At 38.4% G+C, this 18,592-nt stretch overlaps 1 protein-coding gene across 1 annotated transcript in view; it reads right to left on the reverse strand.

Moving 5' to 3' along the window:
* LOC137619826 (uncharacterized) overlaps positions 1–18,592 on the reverse strand; it is a 78,555-nt gene that overhangs the window by 36,765 nt on the left and 23,198 nt on the right. The gene's annotated exons all lie outside the window — the stretch shown is intronic.

An 18,592-nucleotide genomic window follows, 5' to 3' on the forward strand; every position in this document is an offset into this window, starting at 1 on the left:
GATAGTAACAATCCCAGAAGAAATAGAAAGAATAAATATTTCCCCAGAATTTAAAAACTATGCTATATTCATCTTAAATCAGTAATTCGCATGCACCCATAGGCCTACAGTAGAGTAGTAGTAATCCCAGAAGAATTAGAAATAGTAACTATAACCAGAAGTTAAAAACTTTGCTATTTTCATATTAAATTATTTCCCAGCGGCAAAAGAAAAAATAAACCATGACGTAAACGACCTTGACTTTCGTAACAAACTGTATCTGCCTTTTGCGTAATAGACGATAAAGCAGCAGTTTACTGACGCTCATAAACTTCATCAATTGGGACCCTTGAAGCCAGTTAGCCCAGGATCCAAAGCCTGTGTTATGCTTTCATGGGATCGGATTGGAGATGAAAAAGAGGGATCTCATGGGGGCTGGTTGTAGAGGAAGGAGGGAACCTCATGGGATTGGATTTGAGATAAGGGAGGGAGACCTCATTGGATCGGATTGAAGAGGAAGGAGGGGGATCTCATGTGATTGGGCTGGAAAGGAGAGAGGGCAACCTCATGGAATCATGTTGGAGAAGAGGGAGAGGTGACCTTATGGGATTAAGCTGGAGAAGAGAGAGAGGGACTTCATGGGATCAGGTTGCTAAGGAAGGAGTGGGATCTCATGAGATTGGATTGGAAATGAGGGAATTGGACTTCCTGGGATTGGGTTGGAGAGGAGGGAGAGGGAACTCATGGGATCGGATTGGAGAGGAGGGAGGGACTCCTCATGGGATCGGGTTGGAGAGGAGGGACTGTGACCTAATGGGATCGGATTGGAGATGAGGGAGGTGTACTTCATGGGATCGGATTGGAGAGGAGAGAGGGGGACCTCATGGGATCAGGTTGGAGAGGAGAGAGGGGGACCTCATGGGACCAGGCTGGAGAGGAGAGAGGGGGACCTCATGGGATCGGATTCAAGGTGAGGGAGGAGGACCTCAAAGGATTGGGTTGGAGAGGGGAGATGGAAACTTTATGGGATCAGGCTGGAGAGGAGAGAGGGGGACCTCATGGAATCAGGTTGGAGAGGAGAAAGGGGAGCCTCATGGGATCGGATTGGAGATGAGGCTGGGGGACCTCATGGGATTGGGTTGGAGAGGAGATAGTCATATCTCATGGGATTAGGTGGAGAGGAGAGAGTCGAACCTCATGGGATTGCGTTGGAGAGAAGGGAGGGGAACCTCATAGGATCAGATTGGAGATGAGGGATTGGGACCTCATGGAAGGGGGTTGGAGAGGAGGGATGGGGACCTAATGGGATCAGGCTGGAGAGGAGAGAGGGGAACCTCATGGATCAGGCTGGAGAGGAAATAGGGGACCTCATGGGATGTGATTGAAGAGGATGGAATGGGATCTCTTTAGATCGGATTGGAGATGAGTGAGAGGGACTTCATAGGATCGGCTTGGAGAGGAGGAAGGGAGACCTCATGAGGTGAGGACTGGGGTAGTGGGAAGACGAGGGCCATCATATATCACCGAGGAAAATTTATTACGTGTTGCATAATTAAATAGCCTCTTTTCACTGACGGAAAATGGACGCTTCATACGTCCTTGTCACCTTGGATGTCAGGATTTTCATCTGTGGGTTGTACACCTAATTCTTCATTCTATACAGAAAACTTCTTCGATTGTATATCTGTGAAGAAATTTATGGTATGGAAGCCAGGTTCACAAGAATAATCTAAAATATGGGTGTAATGATTATTTGGGTACATGCGTTTGTTAAATAATTTGCTAATATATATTGTATAATTATATTTTAGAAAAAGAAGTCATATAAATTTGCTTAAAAATTTTAATGTTGACCATAATTGCCTTCAGTTCTTATTCAGTATCTACACATCGCTAATTCAAAAAGACCCCATTGCATATGTGATATTGCTTCCATATACCTTTTCAAAAATATTTTAAAAGTCCTTCAATTACATAGGTTTTGGGTTGTGGTGGCCTATGTGGTAACGTGTCTGGCTGGTGATCGCCAGATTGAGGTTCGACTACCACTGAAACTTGTTAGTTCCGTCCTTGTGAGTTAAGATAGGGGGTTTTGGGGAGCCTATATGCCTATCAACTTACAAGGAAAGAGTTTTGACGCTAATCATATTCATATATGGTAGGACTCTAGGGTATCGTGAGAAAATATTCTCATATACATGTTACGCTTATGATATTCTTGATGTTTCTCACATATTATTCTAAACAGGGAATGTAAACAACCAATCTCAAAGCTTCTATATTTTCTCCCACATCCAATATCTACACTTCGCTACTTCAAAAAGACCCAATTGCACATACTATCCTTTTCGCTTTACACATTTTATTCAACGATATAAACCTTCCCCTTTATGGCTTTACAAATGCTTTATTACTGTTATCATTAATATAACTATTATGATAATCATTATATCATTATCAATATTATTACTATTTCCTTTACTGTTCTATCTTATTTTTCTTCCTCTTATTTTGTTTTTCATGTTTTTTTTTAGTTTATATATGCATGATCTAACTTCACATTGTTCTTAAAAACCTCTATTTCGATTGTTTATTTCATCCCTTGTTATTTATTTCCTTGTTTCCTTTCCTTAACGGGCTATTTGTCCCTGTTGGAGCCCTTGTACTTATAGCGTCTTGCTTTTCCAACTAGAGTTGTAGTTTAGCTAATAATAATAATAATAATAATAATAATAATAATAAAAATAATAATAATAATAATAATAATAATAATAATAATAATAATAATAATAATAATAATAATAATAATAATAATAATAATAATAATAATAATAATAATAATGATATCAAACTGTTTTGCAAATACTCTTAGTATCGTATACAAGAAGTTCCTAATTAAGACCAGAAGTAGTTGGAGTTCCTCTACGATTTTCTCTTATTTTCTCACGTGTCATTAATCACAAACATTGCTTATGATACTTCGGAGTATTGATGGAACGATACTTTAGGCATAATTCATATCAAACAACTAAGGAATCTATTATAGCGTTGGAACTGTTTAAGTTAAAAATTTTCCTATCGTGTAAACATTAGTATTTTACACATGTAAATATATATATATATATATATATATATATATATATATATATATAAATATATATATATATATATATATATATATATATATATACATATATATATAATATATATATATATATATATGTATATATATATGTATATATATATATATATATATATATATATATATATATATATATATATATAAATATGTATATATATACATATATATATATATATATATATATATATATATATATACATATATATATATATATATATATATATATGTATGTATATATATATCTGTATATTTATATATACACATATATATATATATATATATATATATATATATATATATATATATATATATATATATATATATGTATATATATATATATATATATATATATATATATACATTTATTTATATATTTATATATATTATTAAACTAAGCAAGAACATGCCTGAGGCCTCTCCTCTACACTGGACTAGTAACAACGGATGATAATGATGATGATGAGGATGATATATATATATATATATATATATATATATATATATGTATATATATATACATATATATATATATATATATATATATATGCGTGTGTGTGTTTATGTTTGTGTGTGCATGTGTGTGTGATCTTGTGTTTGGCCATGCATGTGTACATATATGTGAAAGTGTGTAAATATTTATTGGAGAGAGAGAGAGAGAGAGAGAGAGAGAGAGAGAGAGAGAGAGAGAGACTCTAGAACATGTAATTTATGTGATATACGTGCATAAATATCCAAATCCTTAATTTTAGGAGAGGAAGCAAGCTGTTAAGCCTTTCAGTTAAACCTGAGCTAAGTCAAATTGAAAAGAAATTACAATAGATGGTACCAGATATAAGGGGAGTGTAAAACCAGGGAGGATTTTTGATGAATAGATAGATCCTCATCATCATATCATCTCCTCATGCGCCTATTGACGCAGAGGACTTTGATTAGATTTCACCAGTCGTTTCTATCTTGATATTTTGAATCAGTACTTTGCCATTCGTCATCTACTATACCGTTGAAAATTTGCCGTAAAATATGGTAAATATCATGTGAAAAAAATGTCGTTATCTTAAGCTTTTAAGTCAATGCATCGCCATTCGTCGTCTACTAACTGTTAAAAATTAGCCTTAAAAAAACGGTAAAAATTCTGGTATAAATGTTGCCAGGCATTTACCATTTTGAAAATGTGTAAGTATTGACGTAGAGGAGTGACAATGCAGTCACTTACACTTAAAAGATAATAACAAAGTAGGGTAAAAATTATGTTCACCTGTATTTTACTAAAATACGGCTGAGAACAGTATATTTTTACTCAGGATTTTCGATCAGAATTACGATATTTTTAACAGTGTACTTCATAATCCTCATCCATATAGGCCCGGGTCTCCTGAGTCTTCGAGTGCCTTGTGGAGCCCAGCTAAATGTTTGATGAACTATTCTCTCATGGCGAGTGAGAATAGCATGCATAAACCATCTACATTTTAGATGAATAAGAATAGGAGGACATTTGGGGGGATAATGTAGACTACGTGCGCCTAAGACAAGAGATATATACATACATATATTTCATAATATATAAACTCCTACTCAGTGACGACTAACATTCTATAAACACAAACACTACCAACCACCCCCCGCCCTCCGCACACACGCCATATCTCGCCTAATAAAGAAAGTGTCTGAGGCTCTTAAGACCTTCCCAGAAGCCACCACTTCCCCACGTGGATTACAACCGAGACTGAAAAAGGAATAGAGGCGAATTTGATAAACAAAGTTGCTCTCACTGCGTCTTACGTCTCTCTAAAGCACTATGAATGCAAATTGCCTCATACTTACCCGTTGTAATCTTGTAGCATTTGGATTTCGGAATGTTACAATTATGTCTTCCTTTGGGATTCTATGTTTGTCTGTCTGTCTCTTTCTCCTCACTCATTTTTTAGTTAAGGAGAAAGAAAGTTAAGAATCTCTCTCTCTCTCTCTCTCTCTCTCTCCCCTCTCTCTCTCTCTCTCTCTCTCTCTCTCTCTCTCTCTCTCTCTCTCTCTCATAAACACACAGATACACAAACACACGCACACACACAAACGCACACACATATTATTATTATTATTATTATTATTATTATTATTACTAGTCAGACTACAACCCTAGATGGAAGAGCAAGATGCTATAACCCCAAGGGCTCCAACTGGGAAAAATAGCCCAGTGAGGAAAGGAAATAAGGAAATAAATAAATAATGAGAACAAGTTAACATTAAATCATACTAAAGCAGTAACAACGTCAAGCAGATATGTCCTATATAAAGTATTAACAACGTCAAAAACAGATATGTCATATTTAAACTATAAAAAGACTCATGTCAACCTAGTCAACATAAAAACATTTGCTCCAACTTTGAACTTTTGAAGTTCTACTGATTCAACTACCCGATATGGAAGATCATTCCACAATTTGGTAACAGCTGGAATAAAACTTCTAAAATACTGTGTAGTATTGAGCCTCATGATGAAGAAGGCCTGGCTATTAGAATTAACTGCGTGCCTAGTATTACGAAAAGGATAGAATTGTCCAGGGAGATCTGAATGTAAAGGATGGTCTGAGATATGAAAAATCTTATGCAACATGCATAATTAACTAATTGAACGACGGTGTCAAAGATTAATATCTAGATCAGGAATAAGAAATTTAATAGACCGTAAGTTTCTTTCCAACAAATTAAGATGAGAATCGGCGGCTGAACACCAGACAGGAGAACAATACTCAAAACAAGGTAGAATGAAGGAATTAAAACACTTCTTCAGAATAAATTGATCACCGAAAATCTTAAAATACTTTTTTATTAAGCCAATTTTTTTGTGCAATTGAAGAAGGCAGAGACCTAATGTGCTTCTCAAAAGTAAATTTGCTGTCGAGTATCACACCTAAAATTTCAAGAGTCATACAAATTCAAAAAAAAAAAAAAAAAAAACTATCAATACTGAGGTCCGGATGTTGAGGAGCCACCGTCCTTGACCTATTTACAATCATACTTTAAGTTTTGTTAGTATTCCACTTCACACAAAATAATTTGCACCATGGATTAATTTTAGCTGAATCTCTATTAAGGGATTCACCAACCCCAGATCTACATTTAGGGGATGGAATTGATGCAAAGAGAGTAGCATCATCTGCATATGCAACAAGCTTGTTTTCTAGGCCAAACCACATGTCATGTGTATATAGTATGAAAAGTAATGGGCCAAGAACACTACCCTGTGGAACACCGGATATCACCTACATATACTCACTATGGTGCCCATCAACAACCACTCTTTGAGATCTATTACTTAAAAAAATCAATAATAATGCTAAGAAACGACCAACCCCCCCCCCCCGCTCCCAAATGTTTGAGTTTGAAAATAAGGGCCTCATGATTAACAAGGTCAAAGGCGGCACTAAAATCAAGGCCAATCATACGAACCTCTTGACCATAATCAAGGGATTTCTGTACAGGATTGCAGATTGTAAGAAGGGCATCACATGCTCCAAGGCCTTTACGAAAACCAAATTGCAAACTAGGGAATATATGATTACCTTCAGCTAACCTATTAAGAGTTTTTGCCAGAAGACACTCAAAAAGTTTAGATAATATGGGAGTTATGGAAATTGGGCGGTAATCAGTGGGACTTAAGATACTGCAAACACATTTACATAGAGGAGTAACATTACCAATCCTTCAACAAGTGCTAAAAGCTACTCTTCTTGGTAAGTTGCGCAAAATAACAGATAACTTGGGAGCTAAGAAATCTGCTGTCTTTATAAAAAGAACAATGGTAAAAATACACAGAGCTTCAATTTCACGAGATCGAAAAGCTAAACTAGTTAGTTTAGCCTCAGGAAAACATTAATGAGGAAGTTCAAGTTTTTCATTATTCTGTTTACTGTCAAAAACATCAGCCAAATGGGTTGCCTTTTCCTTTGGACAGTGAGTGACTGAACCTTCTGGTTTAAGTAGAGGAGGGACTGTTGCATCTACACCAAAGAGTGCAGATTTAAGGGTAGACCACCATTTACGTTCCGGAGTTGTACCAGAAAGGGTCTCTTTTATGGTTAAATTGTACTCCTTTTCAGTTAAGGCAAAAACTTTCTGAGCAAAAGCTCGAGGGTGAGTATAGTTATTCCAGGTCAAATCTGATCTGTTACCCTTCCAAAGATGATATATATATATATATATATATATATATATATATATATATATATATATATATATATATATATATATATATATATATATATATATATATATATATATATATATATATATATATATATATATATATATACACACCCTTTTGTGAGTGGGAAGGTTTACATATCACCATGATCCTTATAGCAGTTAACGTAAGACCACCCATACTAAGTTGGTTTGCTATACCAAGATTCTATCTCCATTGCCAATCAGCATTTGGCTAGCGTGGTGAAGAAAGCAGGGCAAATCCCCGGACGGGAATCAAGACATGCCTAAGGCCTTTGTCCTGCAGTGGATTAAAAACGGCTGCATTTGGTTTTCTCTCATTGTGTATATATATATATATATATATATATATATATATATATATATATATATATATATATATATATATACTTATATATATATATATATATATATATATATATATATATATATATATATATATATATATACATATAAATTTCTATTAAAATTCATTTTTTTTACGGAAGGGTACACGGTCCTCCTTTCTCAGCATGAGTTTGGGATATAGTTTGTAAACGCAACACGTTTCCTTGTCATCAGCAGGCTGGTGCACTTTTACACCCAGGTGGACAACAGTAGCCTTGAAAGAACAATTTCAACTGCAACATGAGCTGAGAAATGTACCCCTCAGTTTTCTCTCTCTCTCTCTCTCTCTCTCTCTCTCTCTCTCTCTCTCTCTCTCTTAGTCTCATATATATATATATATATATATATATATATATATATATATATATATATATATATGTATATATATATATATATATATATATATATATATATATATATATATATATATATATATATAAAATTGTGTGTGTATGTGTGTGTACATGGATATTCAAATATATATATATATATATATATATATATATATATATATATATATATATATATATATATATATATATATATATTGTATAGGTAATATTCTTTATCTAATATTTCTAACCCTTAATATATTACTGCTAACTAAAGGGTCTAAAGGTGAAGCTTATTATTTATACAGTTTTTATATAATTGTTTATATTCTTTTTTCCGATACAGGTATTTTCCCTATGAAATTAATCCGCTTATTTTTCTAGTTGATGGTATGAATAATATCAGTAGTTTTTACAGCTTTATTAATCATCAGCTAGATTTTTGGGATGGATAAATCAAAATCTTAGAGGAATATCGGCCTGAAAAAAAAATTCTTAAAAAGTTAATTTTTATACTGTTACAATATTCTATTATCATTGATATATATTTCATTATTCATATCAGTTGACGTTAATCAGTGTCCATATAAACTCTCAACTGACTTGTTAACAATAGTTTATTATCGCCACTGTTTTAAAAGTAATTGTAAAACAGAAATGTACATTATTTTTCTCTCGTGAACTTTTATATTTTAGTAGTTGGTCTTTTCCATATATCTAATGTTCACGGAATATACTAAAAAATTAATTTAATCTATGTTTTTTTTTTTTTTAAGAAATCATGTAATCACGCCGCCACGAATAACAAGTAGTTTTCTCTATCCTCTTGATAGTTACGTGCATACATATATGATTACAGTGACTCTCTCTCTCTCTCTCTCTCTCTCTCTCTCTCTCTCTCTCTCTCTCTCTCTCTCTCTCTCTCTCTCTCAAAACCGAAGAATCTGTAAATCCTTTAGTTTTTTCTGCGCTATGCAAACGAAAGGGCTCAATAGTTGTGTCTCTTTAATGGTTTAATTGGATTCATTGACGAGTGAAACAAATTCGGAATATGAACTGACTAGTTTGTGTTTGAGTCGTTAATCACTTAATCGAAGCGCTAGGGATTTTCCAGTCCGTGAGTCCATTTTGAAACACACGATTTATTAATGGACCACTAGTGGCCTAGCATGTATTCATTTCCAGGATGACACTTTGGTGCAAATTTGTTTATTGGTCTGGCTATTGAAGTTTTTCCAGGCCAAAAATCTGTCGTGGGACATGAGGTTTTCTTGATTATTATTATTATTATTATTATTATTATTATTATTATTATTATTATTATTATTATTATCCGTTGAAGATAATGGGTGCCTTATATGCATTGATCTTATAGTCTGTCTCCTCAATGGTTCTTATTATCTTCTTTTCAGAATTGATGTCTACAGGTAGTTATTGTGCAAAGGTCGTCCTTCATGGTGGGCTGTCATATTCTTGAATATCTGGTAAATCCAGGTTTTAATGTAAAGTTTATAAGATTGGTAAAATTTACAAGTTGGGAGTAAGAATATAGTGAACAAGCTACGCGTTTCGAGAGTGCTGTCTCCCTTTCTCAGGCTTGAGTGGTGAAAACGATGATAGCTACGTCCTTATACCTTGCAATTCTGGCTTAGGAGAGAGGTAGTGAATATACATTGGCTACCTAGGGCGTCGTGGGCGGAGTGAATAGTGAGATTAATAGAATGTCGGTCACCATTGGCTAAGCCACTCGCCGAGAGTGGCTGTAGTTCGGTCAGAGTGCCTTCCTGCTCACTCATGGGAGATGCTTCACTATCTTGTCCTCCAGCAGCACTGATTGGTGGGAACGCATATCAAGAGAGTCCAGTCGCTGTCTTGGTCGATATTGTCCTGATCGGTAGAGTTGTCTTGGCTGGAGATGTCAGGGTTTGTAGGGAGTAACCCTAAAAATCATGACATCTCCAGCCAGACTATTTGGAGTATATAGAGGCAAATTAAAATTACCTGTAACCAGGAAGAGGGGTCCAATGAAATACTGTGTGGCCAGACAAAGGACCTAATAAATCTAGTACAGTGACGACTACCAGAGTTAGATACGAGCAAAAATTAATAGCAAAATATCGATAGTACATAAGAAATAAAGGTTTTGCTATACTATATATATATATATATATATATATATATATATATATATATATTGTATATATACATATATATATATATATATATATATATATATATATATATATATACATATATATATATATATATATATATATATATATATATATATATATTGTATATATATATATATATATATATATACATATATATATATATATATATATATATATATATATATATATATATATATGTATATATATATATATATATATATATATATATATATATATATATATATATATATATATATATATATATATACATATATATATATATATATATATATATATATATATATATATATATATATATATATATATATATATATACTTATATATATATATATATATATATTTGGGCTCAAGTCATGTTGTCCTGATAGAAATTCCTAAGGTAGCTTCAAAAGGATATATCATATACTACAGTGATATTCCCAGAGATTCAACCTTCAGGTTCCAGAATTCTAACTCCTGGAGCGAATATCCTTAAAATTTTCTCAAGGATATCGCATAAGGACAGAGGACGCATTCTTGACACGTCTTATAGCAATCTCTACCCCAAATAGCGTTAACGCTTCGAGGGGGACGTGGCAAAAGAATAGAAGGGGGCCGTAACAAGGTTACCCCCGTTCCCGTACTACTATTGACCACCACCCCAGCGCCATCCCCAGAATGGCGGACATTCCTAATTTTGTAGCGATTTCGCTTAGTAGTGTTCCCTGTTGAGCTAACTTTTCGATCGATTTTCAACAATTTATTATGCATTCTCCGACTTCTTTCGCCTTCGGAAAGTTAAATATTGGGTCTTTAAAATGAATAGATTTTTAGCTCCCTTTTCACAATGAAATTTGAGTAATTTATTATGTTTAGAGCTAGCCTGTATTGGAAGCGCTATGAGCGCCTTTCGTTGGGCATGTTATTTAGTTAGCAGAACGACTTCCCGGTTTTTAAATAGCTTCATATCTAATTAATTAATTATTTTATTATGTTAGCTATTTAGGCAATATATTCTTGTAAAGATATTTACATTGTGCATATTTTTCCTTTCCATGTTGATCGTATAGTTAGAGTCTCGGTGAGTGAGGTAACCGAGATCTCGTCTCGCCTAGGTTCCTAACCTATGTCAGGATGCCTGAAAACTTTAAATCAATCAATCAATCCTAACCTAGGCGTGTTATTATACGTTAGACACTCCCCGGTTACCCTTGTGTACGGTGATTTCAATTATGCAGAGATAGATATCTCTTTTAATTCGATGAACTTTATCCCTCTCAAAAAGGGGAGTTTAAGGGTAATCCCTCTTCCCTCTGAGTGTAGCCTCAGGCTACAACCTTAGCGGGTCGGCCTCGAATTTTTAATTCAGGCATGACTTTCCTTCGGTTTTTTCTGCCCTTCCTCTGTAACCGCAGATGCAGGTTTTTGGGGTATTGACCATAATCTCAGAGTATTTAGTCTATGGTTGGTAGCTACCTGGCAAGATGATTAGAATTCTTTTGCTACGTTAGGCTACCGACATAGGAGGCTAGAGCTCCCTAGGCCACTCCTGAAGGGTCTGTACGATATGACCCTTCTTCCTGTGACCTAGCAGACTAGTCCTGTGTTAGTGGCGGATTATGACAATTAGCCGCCAACAATTTGCCGCCAACAAATCGCCTCCAACAATTCGCCACCAAAGATAGTTCTCCACCAACAATTCGCCACCACGCACAGTTCGCCACCGCAAATAAATAATTACCAATTACTACTGAACTTAACTATTTTGGGCTCAAGCCATGTCGTCCTGATGGAAGTTCCTAAAGGGTAGCTTCCTTGGGTATATATAACTACGGCGATATTCCCAGAGAATTTACCTTAAGGTACCCAGAATTCTAGCTCCTGGAGCGAATATCCCTAAAAAAAGAACCAGGGATGTCGCGAAATATCAGAGGACGTATTCTTGACAGGCCACATTGCAATCTGCACCCCGAACAGAGTTAACACTTCGAAGGGGTCAATTGGCAAGAAAACGAAAACGAGAAAGAAAAAGGAGAGCCGCTCACAAGGTATCTCTCCTATCCCGTCTCGTAAGCGTGCATTGCGCCGCTCACGGCGCCATCTGTATTCCTTTTTGCGTAGCTCAACAACTCGGTCTTTTCTCCCTGTGTTTCTCGCAATTCTTGGATTTAATCAACTAATAATGCTTTCTCCAACTTCTTCTGCTTCTGATAAGTTGAGTATTATTTCTTTTATGTATAAATGTAGGCTCTTGGTAATTTTAAAAGGGATTGATAGTGATATCGCTGTTACAAGAGCTGTTGCCTACCGGAGACGTCCTGGACGCTGTCGCTCGCTAGGTATGAGTTATTTAGTTAGCCAGAGCGACGTTCCCGGCTGTTTCGCTTTAATAATTTTAGCTGTTTAGCGTTACATAGGATTTCTTTTTAATGATGCTTTTAGTATTGTTTGTCTTGGCGAAGGATTCGCCGATTCTGGCCTACGCTAGACCTTGTAGCCTAGTCGTTTGGCCCTAGTACTTTCCTGCATGATATTCCGATTTCCGAGTGAAATAGAATTTTATTGAAGCTTTAGGCAGTTTTATACATTTAAGATTATGTTGATTTTCTTCCAAGATAGCATACGAGTGAGTTTCGGTGATTTAGGTAATCGATTCTCTTGGCGCCTAGGCTAAGTTGTGTATGGGGCCTTAGTATACTTTCTCACACTCCCCGGTTGCTCTCTTCTCTTCGGAGAAGGTGTGCAATCCCTTTCCCTCGGTTTAAGCCTTGGGCTTAACCCTAGTGGTTTATCTGAATTGACTTTAGATACAACTATATTAGGGTGTTTCTGTTCCTTCCTGTTTCCAGTAAGTCTGGCTTCAGAGAGGGGGCAGAACATCAGAGTTCTTAGTCTAAGTCTGTTTATGTCTAGCTTGTGGTTGAGATTCCCTTGCTAGACTGACAACAGACATAGGAGGCTTAGCCTCCTTAGGTCACTTTCGAAGGTTTCTGTACGAGATGATTCCTTCTTCTTGTGATCTAGCAGACTAGTCCAGTGTTAATGTTCTCGGTGTCGAGGATAAGATCCTTTTTTCTGTGAATAGCAACGCCTTCCTTGCTTTGGTTCCGTGGGGGTTGGCAAGTATTGCTGGCCTCCCTCCTCGGATCTCCCCTAGGCTAAGATGAGTTTTCTTGGCTGCGGGTGATTCATTACTAAAGCAAGGTTGGTAGGACCCTCTTCGCCTTTTCCCCCTCTTTCCTTTGTAATGGCCTAGCCATTGCATTCCTGACCGTCATTCTACATATGTACCTAGCATAGGTTAGGATGTGGGGTTGACTAAGTCCCTTGCCGGCCGGCAGTGCGTGCCGGCCGGCAAGGGTCTTCTGCTTTGAGTGCTGCCCGGACCTCTCTTGGTCTCTCATCCATGTTTGTCTGTAGAGCCAGATGGCATTGGTCAGGAAGCCTGAAGTTATATTCTCCCCTTCCTTATGTGCACTCTTTCGGGTTGCCGGGCTATGCGGTAGTACAGTCTCTTATCCCGGCATCCATTCTGTTTTCTTCTAATGTTGTACCCTAGCCGGCTGTCGGCCTGAGTGGCCGGCAGCTGGGCAGTCGGAGTTCTCTGGTTCTTTTGCTGCCAGCCGGCATCGGTTGTATACCTTTGCCGGCCGGCTATTATCACACCATTGTCTGCAGGTCGCTACGATTGGTGGCCGGCAGCCGGGTGCTACCTTGTGTAGTTGCCGGCCGGCAGTCATTGCCGGCCGGCAGTCAAACCACTCTTGAGACAATGGCAAGTGACCTCAAGGTTCATGAGATGTTCATGGTAGTGGTTAAGACACATCTGGCCACAGTGACGAAGGACCTTTACAGCTTCATCAAAGCGAGGAGGGCTTGTAGGGGGTTCGTGTTCGCCTCGGCTGCGGTGAGGCACGAGCCAGGGAAACTAATCTCCTCCAACATTTGGGGCAAACACCTCTTCCCTAGTGAAGCGGTCAAGGAGGTTGTAGATAAGGCCGCCACGGAGACTAGAAACTTTCTCCAGAAGTGGGGCCTATCTCTCAAGAGAAAGTCTTCCCCGGATGAGGGTCCCCAACCAAAGAGGAAGACTAAGACGACTAGGCTACCCTCTCGGCCAGCCAAGCCATTCAGACAGCAGTAGCAACAGCAATTGCCTATGCCTACAGTGCCCCAGATGGTGGCACAGACCCCGACCACATTCCAGTGGGTACCCCAAGCCGTGTCGACGCAGTCTCCGGCATTTAACCCAACGTTCGAAGGTCAGTCAACTACCTTTCGAGCGAAGCCTAGAGGAGTAGCCAGAGGCTCGTCTAGACGCCCCTCAAGGGGGAGGGGATTCAGGGGTGGTCGCGGTCAGGGAGGCAAGGCCTCAGGACAGCAGTCAAAGTGAGATGATACCGGTAGGAGGGAGACTTTAGAATTTTCGGGATCGGTGGACCTTCGATCCCTGGGCCCACAGCCTACTCAAGAATGGACTGGGTTGAAGCTAGTACAGCACTCCACCCCCGTGCCCTCGATTTTTCCAACACTCCACCCCCGTTCTGGATGAGTACATTCAAGAACTGTTGGAGAAGAAAGTGATCCGAAGGGTAAAGTCCATCAAATTCCAAGGGAGGCTGTTTTGTGTTCCCAAGTAGGACTCAGAAAAACTCAGAGTCATTCTGGACTTGTCGCCACTCAACAAGTTCATAGTGAACTGCAAGTTCAAGATGCTAACACTGCAACACATAAGGACCTTACTGCCCAAGAGGGCATTTACCGTCTCCATAGATTTGTCAGACGCCTATTGGCACGTTCCAATCAATAGCCATCTCTCCCCCTACCTAGGGTTCAAGCTACATCGAAGACTCTACGCCTTCAGAACCATGCCATTCGGGCTAAACATAGCCCCAAGGATCTTCACGAAGCTTGTGAGCGTAGCTCTCAAACAATTACGCCAAAGGGAATCCAGGTGGTAGCCTACCTGGACGACTGGCTGGTGTGGGCAGCATCCAAGCCAGAATGTTTGCAAGCTTCCCTGCAGGTGATCCAGTTCCTAGAGTATCTAGGCTTCAAGATCAGAAGAAAAAAGTCTCGACTTTCTCCATCTCAAAAGTTCCAGTGGTTGGGAATCCACTGGGACCTAGTGTCACACCGACTCTCCATCCCGGCGAAGAAAAGGAAGGAGATAGCTGGCTCTGTCAAGAGACTTCTGGATTCCGAAAGGATATCAAGACGCGAACAGGAGAGAGTGCTGGGTTCTCTCCAGTTTGCTTCGGTAACAGACCCGGTGCTAAGAGCACAGCTAAAGGATGCAACCGGAGTTTGGAGAAGTTATGCATCAAACGCGCGAAGAGATCTGATAAGATCAGTTCCGCTTCGGCTACGTACACTTCTCAGGCCTTGGTCCCAAGTCAGGCAACTAAAGAAGTCGGTACTTCTTCAGCCACCTCCCGCCTCGTTGACTATTCACACAGACGTCTCGAAGGAGGGGTGGGGAGGTCATTCTCATCGGAAGAAGGCCCAAGGGACTTGGTCCAATCTATTCAAGACATTTCACATAAACTTTCTGGAAGCAATGGCAGTACTCCTTACCTTGAAGAAAGTCTCCCCGCATCGCTGGATCCACATAAGGTTGGTGCTGGACAGCGAGATGATTGTGAGATGCTTGAATCGACAAGGATCAAGGTCACCACCACTCAAACAGGTGATGTTGGCCATCTTTCGACTGGCGGAAAAGAAGAAGTGGCACCTGTCGGCAGTTCACCTTCAAGAGGTCTGCAATGTGACAGCGGACGCTCTATCCAAGTTCACACAGATAGAGTCGGAATGGTCCCTAGACGCAGGATCATTCTCCTTCATCTTGAGTCAAGTCCCAGAACTGCAGATAGACCTCTTTGCGACGAAAGACAACAAGAAGTTACCCCTTTACTTGTCCCCGTACGAGGACCCCTTGGCGGAAGCAGTGGACGTGATGTCCCTCGACTGGAACAGATGGTACAGGATTTACCTGTTCAAGGGAGTAGTGGCAATAGTGGCTCACAAGTGGCCGAACAGCGTGTGGTTCCCTCTGGCATTGGAACTACGGCTGAAGTTTCTACCGTTACCAGATCCAGTTCTGACCCAGCGAGTCCAGAAGTCGACTGTCTGCGCTTCATCACAGAAAACCCGGACCCTGCAGCTCATGATTTTTTCTCCCTAGCGGTGAGAAAACGTTTCGGGATTTCGAAAGACAGTATAGACTTCCTAGAGGAATATAAGTGCAAATCTACTAGAAGGCAATATGAGTCATCTTGGAGGAAATGGGTGGCCTTTGTCAAGGCGAAGAATCCTCAAGAGATCTCGACGAACTTCTGCTTATCTTTCTTCATCCACCTCCATGGTCAAGGGTTAGCAGCTAAAACAATTTCAACGTGTAAATCTGCTTTGACAAGACCCATTTTATATGCCTTCCAGGTCGACCTCGCTAACGAGATTTTTAATAAAATTCTGAAAGCCTGTGCTAGGCTCAGATCTTCAGCACCTCCAAAGCCCATTTCATGGTCTTTAGATAAAGTTCTTCATTTCGCTTCACTGTTGAACAATGAGGAGTGTGCGTTAAAGGATTTGACCCAAAAAGTTATTTTCCTATTTGCACTCGCGTCCCGGGCCAGGGTTAGTGAAATTGTAGCCCTCTCGAGAGAGGAAGATCGTGTTCAGTTCTTGGATGGGGGAGAACTGAATCTGATTCCGGATGCTACGTTTCTCGCCAAGAACGAGTTACCCACCAGCAGGTGGGGTCCCTGGAGAATCTGCCTTCTGAAAGAAGATGCATCTCTATGTCCAGTAGAATGCCTAAAGGTCTATCTTCGTAGAACTTCAGACTTCAGGGGTGGTCAACTATTCAGGGGAGAAACATCAGGCTCAAATTTATCACTGAAACAACTTACGGCGAAAATCACATATTTTATTCGCAGAGCGGATCCTGACAGTACACCCGCAGGTCACGATCCGAGGAAAGTTGCCTCATCCTTAAATTTCTTTAATTGTATGGATTTTGAACATCTTCGTTCATACACTGGCTGGAAGTCTTCCAGAGTGTTCTTTCGTCACTATGCGAAGCAAGTGGAGCAACTAAAGAGGTCTGTGGTAGCAGTGGGTTGTGTCGTTAACCCTGCTGTTTAACTCTGCGAGGGACAGTGGATTTAATTGGGACGATTAATTCCGGGGTGAGTGTGTAGTTACAAACAGTTCTACAAACTAAGTGTGAGGGCACGGGGTTGCCCACGTTGACTGTTCCACTTTCAAAGGTGAACCTAGCATAAGTGCAGTGCCGAGCGTTTCCAACACTAATGTCACTGATTAGTGATACAGACTTTTACAATTTTGATACCTTGGTATGTTAAAAGTGGCGCTAATGTTTTTCTTTCAGATAAACAAGTTTCTGTTTACTATCATGCTTATCCTCCTCTTATATATATATATATATATATATATATATATATATATATATATATATATATATATATATATATATATATATGTATATATATATATATATATATATATATATATATATATATATATATATATATATATATATATATATATATATATATATATATATATATATATACATATATATATATATATATATATATATATATATATATATATATATATATATATATATATATATATATATATATATATATATATAATTGTTGCATAACCCGTTTTATTTATTGTTTGTCAATAAACTAGTTCTTGTGAACCTTGCGTCTCCTTCACCTGTGTCAATTTATTTGAAATAATTTAGCATTACGTACTATGTATATTTATCTGGGATAATTCTAATAGATTGTTCCTTTATGCAAGCATTTTTTGCATTGGTTTATGCTTTCCCTTGGCGGGAGGACTCCATGCCCTAAGGGGACGGTGGCGGATATGCAAGTTTCCTCCTACTCGGATATAAACCTTTGTCCAATCCAGTATTGAACGGAGAACTGGTCGATATTTCATATTGACGCAGTGGTTCTTTACAAACTATGCTTTACATGATATAGGGTGAGACCACTATATTGGCTTGTCTGTTATTCATACATAGGTATATGTACCCTTCGAGACTTTTCCAGAGTCTAGTAGGACTCTTCCCTGTAGGGGGCAGGAAGCACTAACATGGTTTATGGTTAGTTGAAAAGATGTATAACGGTAACATCTTAGGTCTCTAGGTCTAGTTGGCCGGGAAATACCTTCGGGGAGTACGGCACGTTTTGAGAATCCACAGTTACAGTAATGCTCTGGTATACTTCCATCAGGACGACATGGCTTGAGCCCAAAAAACGGATTTTGAGCGAAGCGAAAAATCTATTTTTGGGTGAGATGGCCATGTCGACCTG

The sequence above is a fragment of the Palaemon carinicauda genome, chromosome 26 (genome assembly GCF_036898095.1).
Source record: "Palaemon carinicauda isolate YSFRI2023 chromosome 26, ASM3689809v2, whole genome shotgun sequence".
Taxonomy (NCBI): domain Eukaryota; kingdom Metazoa; phylum Arthropoda; class Malacostraca; order Decapoda; family Palaemonidae; genus Palaemon; species Palaemon carinicauda.